Source organism: Chironomus tepperi, unplaced genomic scaffold, assembly GCF_022539635.2.
Source record: "Chironomus tepperi strain 1889 unplaced genomic scaffold, CSIRO-AGI_Ctep_v1 contig_369, whole genome shotgun sequence".
Classification (NCBI taxonomy): Eukaryota; Metazoa; Arthropoda; class Insecta; order Diptera; family Chironomidae; genus Chironomus; species Chironomus tepperi.
The window spans coordinates 223,085-235,400 of NW_027226491.1; the positions used below are offsets into that span (position 1 = coordinate 223,085).

General features: G+C 32.5%; 1 long non-coding RNA gene across 1 annotated transcript; it reads right to left on the minus strand.

Moving 5' to 3' along the window:
• Positions 1–3,290: 3,290 nt before the first annotated feature.
• On the minus strand, positions 3,291–4,757 carry LOC139095626 (uncharacterized). The gene is made up of 3 exons (XR_011544885.1): positions 4,059–4,757; positions 3,919–4,003; positions 3,291–3,599 (listed from the first exon to the last, which is right to left on the minus strand). It is a non-coding gene; the product is annotated as an uncharacterized lncRNA (long non-coding RNA).
• Positions 4,758–12,316: the final 7,559 nt, after the last annotated feature.

Here is a 12,316-nt window from a genome sequence, read left to right on the forward strand (position 1 = left end):
TTCGGGATGATTGAACATTTGCAGACGAAAGCAAGCGTCATCTAACGAAATTCATGGGTCTTAATTGGTCTGTTTCAGTCAGCGAGCAAACAAACGAATTTAGTGAAGATGGATCACACTTGATCTGAACGATCAAAGTATCAATTTTGATCTTATTGAGTCTCTTTTAGGGTTGGGCAAATATTCGAATATATTCGAATATATTCGCATATGAACAAAAAAATATTCGAATATATTCGAATCATATTCGAATATGCATTATTCAAAAAAATTCCGTTGCATTTGGTTTCTTCAAAGAGTAATTTCTAATCGCATTTGTGAAGTATGTAATTTCATACAAAAGTTGATCAAAAATCCTTTTTTTGCTTATTTTAGGCAAAAAATTAGAAATTCTTAATAAAATTGCATTAATGCGTCATCATTCTTTCATAAGAGCATTATTCCAAGTCATAGATACATGTTTTAACACAAATTTACTAAGATTTTATCTTTTTTTGCCTAAAATAAGCAAAAAAAGGAATTTTGAATAACTTTTGTATGAAATTACATACTTCACAAATGCGATTAGAAATTACTCTTTCAAGAAACCAAATGCAACGGAAATTTTTTGAATAATGCATATTCGAATATGATTCGAATATATTCGCATAAAATTTTCGAATATTTGTATTCGAATATATTCGAATACGATTTTGCCCAACCCTAGTCTCTTTCAAGCTGTACTCTAGCTGTAGGTGCCAATATCTCTACTACGCAACATTAAACTCGTATAGATCTCTATTAACGTCTAATTTGAATAAAACTTCACTTGATGCATCCAAAAAAGCGTCTTATCCAACTCATTAACCTAATCCCCCTCCTACTTTCCCATCTTTTTCCTCCAAATTTACACGATTTTTCATTTTTTCGCATCTTTTTTTCCTGATTTCAGAAATAAATCGATGGTTTTAGCACAAAAACATTTCTCCTCATTTCCTCTCTCACTCTACATGTATAAATAGAAAAAAAATATGATAAAAGATATTGATGCAATAGAAATTCAATTTCTGTTTACTCAATTTCTATCATGTCTTCTTTTTTTTGCGAGAGACTTTGATAAACAGACGAGATACTAAAAATATTATTTTTTTTATGTGAAATATGATTTCTAGTTCATTTTTTTCAATTATTTTTCAAATGTGTTCGACGCATGAGATATTGCAAATTTAGGAGATATTATTAGCTATTCAATTGTGGATGATTTTTTTTTTGTGTGCTTCAAAAATATTGAGATAGTCTAAATTTAAAATTCGTGTGCTTTATGGCTTTGGTGAGGTATTTGAGGATGAATATTGGATTGGAAATTTTTTTCGATATTATTTTATTTGAGGATTTGTGTGCAGCTTTGTATAATTAAATTGTTAATAATTAATATGGGTGGATAAGGGTATTAAACTGTCACTGTTTCCATACCCTCTTTCAATACTAGCAATCCCCTCAAACTAGTAATTGTGAATTCAGCTAGGCCAGTAGTGGGTAACCTTTTATCTTTTGTGGCACACCTTGTTGGTAAGCTTCGATCAAAACCTCGAATATGGCGTCACACTAATGTCACAGTGGCATCACACAGGTTGCTAACCTCTGGGATAGGCAATAATCTAGTTCAAAACTAATTTTTCAATGGTCTAGTCCAATGTTGTCAAATCCAAATTCGTTCTGCACATTAGTGTCCCGGTAAAGTTCGATAAACGGTATTCGGTATTCCTGTTAGGTCACCAAGCTCATGGAAAGGTGTGAACAACGATGCAAAAGTGCTGGGAGCTATCAGCAGAAATCACCTAAAGATAGATCCAGATTTCGACGAACTCTTAATTCGGCAATGGGCCCTCGTGCCCCTTCGCTAGGAAGCAAGTGCGGCAACTCTGCTCTATTCACTAAAAACTCCGATTAATTCAATACAAAGTCAAGAACCATAACCAGAACTAAATGTCCATGATAAATGAGAGACTTAAGTAAACATAAAAATCAATATCTCTCTGATTTGAATGGAAACAGAGCAAAGCATAGCAATAATAATGTGCCTATTGTTTTATATTTTATATATTAAAAAGTACGACATTATAAAAGCATTTTTATTCCTTTATCTATGCAAAAATATGCAGAATAAATTTTAAATATAAATATAAGCAAAACGGTGCAGAAGAAGAAAGAAAGAAAGAGATAATCAATTGTAAATATTCATGTAGGTATTAAAAATTGAAAGAAAAAAAAATAAGTTAAATATATGTATGTAGAAAAACATTGGAAATGGCACTAGAAATATTTCATTTAAAAAAAAAATGATAGCTTGGACATGCTGGGGAGTTGAATGGTGTTATTGTGGATGGTTGTCTGGTATTCAAAATTCCAAAGAGGTTCATTCATTCATCTCCAAAATTTAGTAATTCTCATGTAGGCTCAGACTGTTCTTGAAGAAAGTCAGAGAAAGTCAGAATGGTTCAAAAGGTCTGAATTCCTTTAAAAAAAATTAAAATTAATTAAATTGACTCCTTTGAATCCCCTGATTTTGACAAGATTTAAGTTATTTACTTCCTTACTGGAACGATGCTCCAATGTAGAGCCTACGATTCTACAAAAGGCTTTCTATCTGCCTTAATTGCTGTCCTCAGACTCTATTGCTTGCATTGGCAAGATTTTGACTGCTTCTAAAGCTGTTGTGAGTCGTAAAGTTGTTTTATTCTTATTGTGGATCATCCCGAGCTGGTAGCTTGACATAATATCCAGTTAATAACTAGACCTACAGTCGACTTTTAACATTTTCTCCAGAAAGTTTCGTAAAATTTGTCATTAGTCGGCTTCAGATCGTATTCAGGTTCATTTGGTCAGGAAGGTTTGATCAGGGCTTAAACCCGCTTTTTTAGAACAAAATCTTCAATTTATTAGGATTTTTTGCAACAAAAAAAGTTAAAAAATGTAATCTATAAAAGTATATCTTCCTTTTTGTAGTTTTGGTAGGATTTGAACCTTATCCTTATTCCAGAGTGTTAACCATTTTCTCAATTACCCCTAATTATTACTGTAAAGGCTTTTAAATAAAATGCGCTTTTAAACCCGCATCTAATCCTCAATTATCCATACCACATTTCTCTCCTTTCTTTTTTCCTAGTTTTCATATAAAATACAGATTCATTAAATAAAATAAAAATTGCTTTCGGACTTTACAATCAATTCAGTTATAAATGAACATTGAACAATTGTTGGAAGAAGGAAATAACAACACAGTGAGATTTCAGCAGAAAAAAAACCTTTATCTTGTGCGATTTCTATGCACAAATCATAGCGAAATATAAATTTATTATATATATATATATACATATGTACGTTTAATTCCAATGAAGCAGGTTCGCTTGAATGCACAGTGAAGTTATAGCCATTAGATTCATTTCACCTTTGTATGCAATCCATTTTGATTCCGTTTTTCGCAAAAAGTGAATAGCTTGTTCTCATATAGAAAAGTAATACTAAAAAGCCTTAAATCACGATAATATTAATGACTATTCATTTTGCATATTTTAATTAATTCTTTCTATTTGATCTTCTGTTGTGATTTGTTTTGCTTTCTTCGGAATGAAAATTAAAATATTTTTTATGTATGTAAAGAGATGTAAAATAAGGAAGAAAAAAAAATTAAGCTGATTCGAGTTTCTACTTCATGATTTCTTGGAATAGATTGTAATAAGTCGTGAGATTCAGGTTGTATTCGGGTTTATTGTCCTCGGCTAGGATTTGAGTTTGGTTTGGGAATTGAATTATTTAGTTGGACTTCTAGAAGTAGGTTTCTCGCTATACTTACTTACTGGAACTAGGGTTTTCAATACCGGTATTGATTTGTATGAAAAACCGGTATTCAATATCATTACATATCACACATTTTGATACCGGTATTGAAAACCCTAACTGGAACCATGCTCCGATGTGGAGCCTAGGTTTCTACAGGTTTCTCGCTATACATCTACTCCTAAAACTGAATTTTTTAAGATACTCAAGTATATACTTAATAACAATCAAGATGTACTCACCGTTTAGTATAAGTGTGGGATAGGAAACAGGTTAGCTGTAAGACAGGTGTATGATAAGTGTCCCTAACAGACAATGATCGTGATCACTGGTTTGTGATTGCAATCACATTACAATCACAAAGTGTTTTTTCATGATCACAGCTTGTGATCGCAATCATTATCGTATCTGATCGTGATCGCTCTGAAAAAATTTCATCATCACCGTATCATAATCACTGAACATAGTCACTGAGCGTAATCAGATGTCATCTGAGTACGATCACTCCAAAAATATCTGAGCATGTTCACTGATCGTGATCAATGAGCGCAATCAGATGTGACCTTATCATAATCACTACTGGAAATTATTATTTTCAAATTATCATAATCACTGATTGTAATCAATGAGCGTGATATTTGATCATGTTCACTGATTGTAATTAGTGAGCGTAATCAGAGCATAATCACTTCCAAAACTTTTCGAAATTTTTCAAAGTCATATGACCATGTTCACTGATTGTAATCAATGAACATAATCAAATGTGTTCTGAGCATGATCACTTCAATCAGGGGAAGATTACTTGGCGTGAATCGTATACGATGATTTTAATTCGTAAAAGTGACTTTGACCTTACTGGATCTTGGTTTTAGTTCGTGGAAGTGACTTTGACCTTACTGGATCTAGTTATTTAATCGGGAAAGTAACTTTGACCTTACTGGATCTTGGTATTTGATCGTAAAAGTAACTTTTACCTTACTGGATCTTGATTTTAGTTCGTGGAAGTGACTTTGACCTTACTGGATCTTGGTATTTGATCGTAAAAGCTACTTAGATTTTACTGGATCTTGGTTTTAGTTCGTGGAAGTAATTTTGACCTTACTGGATCTTGTTAATTAATCGTTAAAGTGATTTTGACCTTACAGGATCTTGATTTTAGTTCGTGGAAATGACTTTGATCTTACTGGATCTGGAGTTTTGTTTGTAGAAATGACTTTGACGTGACTGGATCTTGTTTTTAGTTCTTTTAAGTGACTAAAAAAAAGATCCAGACAGTACAAGATCCAATAAGGTCAAAGTCACTTCCACGAACTAAAATCTAGATCCAGTAAGGTAAAAGTTACTTTCTCAATCAAATAACATGATTCAGTAAGGTCATGCAAGATCCAGAAAGACATTAAAGCAAGATCAAGACTCTGTTTGGATAAAAACCCTTCAAAAAGTGATTTTTCGCCTTAATTTTTAAAAGTTAAATTGAAAACCTTATAAAATGTAAGGTTTTGAATAATTTTTTCTCAAACTATAATGAAAAACTCGGGAAAATTTAATTTTCATCTTCAATTTTTGTCAGTGATTGTGAAGAGCAAATTTACTCATTGATTTTTTGAAATCGCTTTTTCCGTTGAGTTCAGAAAATCACGATTTTTTGAAATCTTACGTAAATCTTTACGTACGATTTTAAATACGTAAGCGAAATCATACGTAGTGATTTCGGCTACGTAAATATTAATTGCTTACATTCTTTGATTATTATTCTTTTTTACAAAGTAATTAAATAATATCAAACATAATGTTAAGTATTTTATTTGAATGATAATATTTAAGAAGATCGACATCTATTAAATGTCTCTTTAAATTTGATATATTTTTTTTTACCAAATTTTTTATTGCAATGTAAGCACTGTGACTTATTTTCACTTTCATCATATATATAATGGAATGTAAACAATTTATCAGTTTCAGAAATAAACGATTTCATTATTTTATTGATTAAATTAAAAATAATCAATGTATGTAAGCAATTAATATTTACGTAGCCGAAATCACTACGTAAGATTTCGCTTACGTATTTAAAATCGTACGTAAAGATTTCAAAAAATCGTGATTTTCTGAACTCAACGGAAAAAGCGATTTCAAAAAATCAATGAGTAAATTTGCTCTTCACAATCACTGATTTTTGTTTATCAGATTGAATAATTTTTTATAACGAATCACCAATTTTAATTTGAAAGCATATGTATGCACATTCATATGCGCATATTGGTAGAACACTATTTTTTTTTTCATAATCACATGATTATGTTCACTGATCATGATCAGTGAGTACAAAAAGTAAAAAAGTTAATTAAGTTAACTATTAAAACCCGAATGGTATCCGAAGTGAAAAAGAATTATTACTTCTTGAAATTTGCATCATCAAAAAATATAATAATTTAAATATGTCTTTTGCCATATTTTTATTATTATATATTTACAGATGGTGGCTTCAAGGAAAAACGTGAGATCTCGAAAGTTAAGCAACGCAGCAATAAGATGGGTGACCGAAAAAAAAATTCTAAGTTTAAAATTTTCAGAAAAATAAATTAATAATTTCTACTACACACATACAAAAAAATACTTAAAAAATTCAACTAACACCAAAAAAAAATTGGTTAACTTAATTAACTTTTTTGTTTTTTCATGATCACTAACCCGAAGTGATCATGATCACTGATCACGCTCAGTGATTGCAATCACTGATCATGTTCATGATTGCGTCTGATTACGATCAGTGACCACAAAAGTGAAAAAATTGCATGCAAGTTTGCACTTGCATACAAGTTATGATCGTAATCAGACGCAATAATGATCATGATCAGTGATCATAATCACAAAAGCGCGATCGCGTCGGTACCGTACCGTCATCAAATAATGTATGGAGTGATGATGAAAATTCATCATGATCACAACTCCGTTTCATCATCACAAATATCGCATCTGATCATGCTCATTGCCTGTTAGGGTGTAAGGTAAATGCATACCGAGAAACCGAACCAAGCATTTTGTTTGAAGTTTATTTTCAATTAGTTAGGACTTCTCAACTCAGTAACATCCATTTAATTCCAAATAGGATAGTAAGGTAGTCCAGTCGATCCCGTTTATCGACAATTGCATACTGGGCCTTTGCACATGAATATTTTCTTATTTGATTACTCTTAAGCGCTCCTAAGACTATGAATTCCGTTGATATAGACCGTAAATCTAGTCCTCAGAATCCTGCTAAGTTACTGCGTTAACGATTGGACGTTGAAAATGCCGTTGAGGTTAACTATTAGTGCTATGAAGGCTGTTTTTTATTCATCTAAATGACAGAAAAATGAATAATATTACATCATGCACAAGAAAACATCCAAACATCCAACACTGACGACTATTACAACAATCCTAACAGTATCATTCACATATCATTTCCTGTCTACACCACAAAATCCAAACTCGTGCATCTATCATTGCAAATTTCCCCAACTTGCGTCTGCTCTAAGCATTGAAAAAAATACAACGATGAGCACAAAAAACGAATATTCTCTCAAGCTCCATTAGCTCAACCATACTGAAAACCAATTTATTGTATTCACATACAGAAGGGAAATGATTTTACAAACGAATCTCTGGTGCTCGTCTTCAATTTCCATCTATTTCGCTTCTAGCACGTAATTCCTTATTTCCTTTGTTTTTTAAATAGACGAAAAAAATAAGAATAAGAAGACGTGAAAAGAGATGAAGATGCAACTTCGAAAATGAGGGACTGAGCTGGAAGATTCTTATGCAGAAAAAAATAAGCAAGAAACTATCGAATTCTGAAAATCTTCAAAAAGAAAGAAACTTCATTATTTATTTATTTCTTTAAACTTCATTATTAGATTCTATTAGCTGCGATGTTTCCATTGTTTATTCAACAACTACATCTCCCTCTTCCTTTAGCAAGTAAGTCGGAGAAGTTTATTTTATTCACATCAAGAAAATGGTAATGGAAGTATTTTCAAATTCCTCGAAAATGAAATTAAAGAAATATATAGACATGCATTACATTACTATGAGATTTATGTAAACTTCCTCTACCACAATAAACACAGCCACATATAAAAAAAAGTGCATTGGATGTGATGATGATACAACTGTTGGAATCCAAATTAACCTAGAAAAATTAAATAAAATAGAGGAAGATAAAAAAAATAAAATGTATGAAAAAAATTGCATCTGCCTTGTTTATATAGAATAGTAAAGTAAACTGAAGATAGGAATTGAGCGATAAGAGAGCTGTGAAATGTGAGAGAAATTGAGACTTTAAATAAAATATAAGACTTTTATTATGCTGTCTAGGGCAGAGTTGGAGTTTTTGAGGATTTTATTTAAAGAATTGTTTGCGTAGACAGCTCAAGAGTGCTTATTTTGGATATATATTGAGAGTCAAAGAGAGTTTGAAGACGACTTGTATTTTATATGTAGTTGAGTTGAATTGAGTAAATTTTTCATACAAAATTCAAGTCGAATTCAAGCTCTGGGGTCAAACCGTTCCCCAGTCTAAGCATTATACTGTATATTTCGTAAGGATTTTTGACATACATGCTCTTAATAAGAATATTCTTGTCTCTAGTTCTTTGAAAAGCACGCTCATAAAAATGGTTAAAAATCCAGCTTCAAGCCAAACAGACTATATTGTGAGACCGGATATCATCAATTCTTCATCTACCCTTGTCCTTAAGTTATATCCTAGGGCAGTGGTGGGCAATAAAGGTACACAAATTCTCCACCACTACTCTAGGGTATGTATCAAGTGTAGGGGTATAACAAGAAACCGATCCCTAGGCCAGAGTCACGCTGGTTTTGGGCCGGATTTTTAGACGTTATCATCTCGTGTGCTTTCCGGATACACTCATCTAATATCAACATTAAGGGGTTAATCCAAGAGCAGATTTGTATCATTCTTAAGCGTTTCTAAGACTTTAAATAATGTCGATAAAGACAGTGAATTAAAGTAAAATATCTTATAGTCTAACTACGAGCTACACAATCAAGTCATCAGATTTCTGTTAAAGAATCCGAATTCTGCTTCTCGGTTTTAGCGTCATAGCTAGGGTTGGACAAAATCGTATTCGAATATTTGCCCAACCCTAGTCATAGCCATTCCTTCTTAAACATACCAAATCACCAACTCTGCATTTCCAAACCCATCAATTCATACTCAACACATTATCTAATTAGATTAATTGATCTCACCAACATTTTTTTCATATTTTAAATTCTAAATTGCCAACAGTTCAACAGTTCATTTATTTCAGTTCCATCCTCATCAAGTGAACCGAATGAAAATAAATTAAAACATTTTTCATTCACAAAAAAACATCGAAAAATTAAAGAAGGAAGAGGAAAAAAAATTAAGAAATAAGAAAAGAAGAATTTATTGCGTCATAAAAAAAAGTTATTTCACCATTAAGGATATTTAATTTCATCTCTGACCGCGTGAAAAATCAGCTGCCGCAACAATAACAATACATTACAATTTTGCTGTACATAATAGCATGCAATGAATGAAACAGAAATGGGAGTATATCCAAGCATAAAGCAAATAAAGTGAAGGAAAAACACTCAAAAGTGTTTATTTATGTTCGGCACAAAAAAAAAGCAAGAAATTCACAAAAGATCTTTCATCTCATGAACAATTCATACATCTGCCACAAAATTCAGTTCAATCTGCCGATGATTACCACAACGGATGAGCTCACAATTGTGTGTGTGCGTGTGTACAAGAAGGAATAGAATGAAATACAATGTTGTGTACACGAGAATAAACATACGGACTCAATCGTGGGTGATTTTGACATAATGATACGTTAAATGACTTTCCATGCCCATTTATTCTCGATCTTTTCGCTTTTGAAGTTGCAGTCCTATATGATGTAGAAAATGATGATGGTTCAATCACATTTTATCTATCTTTAATATCCGTAAAAGGCTCGTTTGGTTAATATTTTACGCCACTTGTAGTTTTAGGTGGACGCACTTATTTTTTGCATGTGATGGTGAAGTAGTTTGGTGAACGGATTGTCGGTCTTGAAGAGAGCTTGAAGTCTGCACACGACGACTCTAATAGAAGTTGGCACGCGACGATTTGACTCGAAGTCGAGCTCTGGTTTTGAGGAATTATTGATTTTAGCCAATCGGCACATACAGTGGAAAGAAATGATGCCGGATCTAAGCCGAATCTGGGACCAAATCTGAGTCATGCAAGTCTGACAGCCAATCAGCATCAATTCAATCACCTTAAAATCTTCTTCCTTAGTTTTTATCAAACCTTATTTTACATTCTCTTACTCTACTTTCAATATTTCCATTCTATTGAAAACTAATCAATCCATCTATTACTCAAAGTTATCCCTAATCACATCAATTCCAACAAATAAACTTCCAAATGTAAATCTACAAAGCATCACTCATTTTGATAAAAATCGTTCTATATTCACAACATTTACAAGAACCTTTTAAACTTACTTCTCTCCTTTCCCTTAAGTGCTCCACGTCTGGTCAGATGGATGAAGTGGAACGAGAGATCTTTCAAGATTATCTTATATGATTTATTCAGCACAAAAAAACAGAAGAGAATTTCTCCTTTATTTCGTTTATGTTATTTGAAGACCATACGGTTCAAAGGATCATCACATGTATTGTGAATGTCATGAAGACTGTCTGAGTAGCATAAGCACGACATTTGTCAAGAGACAATCTAAAATTGTTGGAGTCAAAAAAAAAACAGAATGTTGAAATAAATCAAAAGGCTAATGGATGACAACAAATTGATTCACTTTTTTTATGTGCTGTGCTCAATTTTCTCTCAATGTTGTATACGTTACATATGTGTACATACAATGAATGTATATAGATCAATCAAATAAAAGAGCAAGTCTCTTAACTTTACACTTTTTTTGTGTCCCTTTTTTTTCATTTATTTATGGTCCCCATAAGAATTTTTATTTTGTTTCCAACAGTAGCCTAATCCATAAATTTATATATGAGCACACTATAAATTTGAAGAAGTATACTCAAGTGTCATTTTAAAGTACCCCCAAAAAAAAAAAAAAAAAACGAGAGATGAGAAGACGAAAGAGAATGTAAAGACAGAATACGGAAAAAAGGGATACAAACGAGCATGTAGATGTAAGTAGAGCGAAGTTAAAAGGATGTTGACTGAGCAAATGTTGATTTTTAGTGTAAGAATATATATATTTTTATGATGAAAACACAAGAGAAGAAGACAACGAGAAATATTTTTTTTGAGGAGATGTTCGTAAATGACGGGTAGATTGATATCAATCAGGATTTATTGGATATCATCCCATACTGTTTATAGACAATTGCTCGAAGTCGGCTGGGATTTTGTGTTTTAAAGTCGACTCGAGTCAGTCAAGCTCGGTGTTATGCAATATAGCCTTAAATCCAAAGAGCATGCTATAGAGAGCATTTTCTCCTCCAATACACTTGTTGAGCATGCTAGTGATCGTTACTCTTACCTTGATCTGCTCTTGAGAGTACGCCCTCAGTACATCATTTGAGTAACCATGTTTACTAAGGCATAGCTACGTCGTCAAATCAATGATTAAACGTAAGGTTGGCATGACGTCACCGTGAGGAGGATTTCGATCCATTTTCACGGCAGAAATACAGGTCGCTGCATTGTTCTACTCATAATAGTTCCATAAACTATCATTCAGTGTGTCATCTCTTGACATGCGGAATCCGGCGATAGAAACAGCTCTAGGCGACATCTGAGGAAGGCCATGGACCACAGTTGATCTATATGACCATCGTAGTATGTAAAGTAAGGATGCCATCTCCCTCGACACATCATTACTTAACTACTCCTTTATATGTTGATTCTGAAATGAATCTAGAATATGTCTTGTTCCATCACTCTTTTCTTCAGTATCACAAACTGTCTACGACGAACGACAAAAAAAAAAGTAGAACAATTTTTTTCGGTATACGGTGTGCATTTTTAATGATCCACATCTCCATTATTGAAGTGACTAACTTTCATGTTTGTGAATGGGATGGAATAGCATACGAGTGAGATGGATTGAGAGGAAGCGACAAATGTTCTGTTAAATACACAAAAGTTCTAGAATTGAAAATAATTATTGAATTTATTTTGGTTATTTTTTCTATTACGTCAACTAGTATTCTTAGAAATTGAAGATGAATTCATGGAAATGCAGTGACTGATTTGGAATTTTTTCGATGTCTCATCATGCCACTTATGAGTTTGTTATGTCAGCATCACAGACAGAGGAATCAGAAAATTATTTAACCCACACTCTTAGTAACACACTTACTTACTCAATATAATCCCCAATCAGTAAGAACATTCTTAAGCAAAAAACAGATTCATTTCCTCGTAAACCTCAAGATCAGACATTTATAAGACGTTCATCATGCAACAGCAGCACAAAAAAAAATAATTCAATCA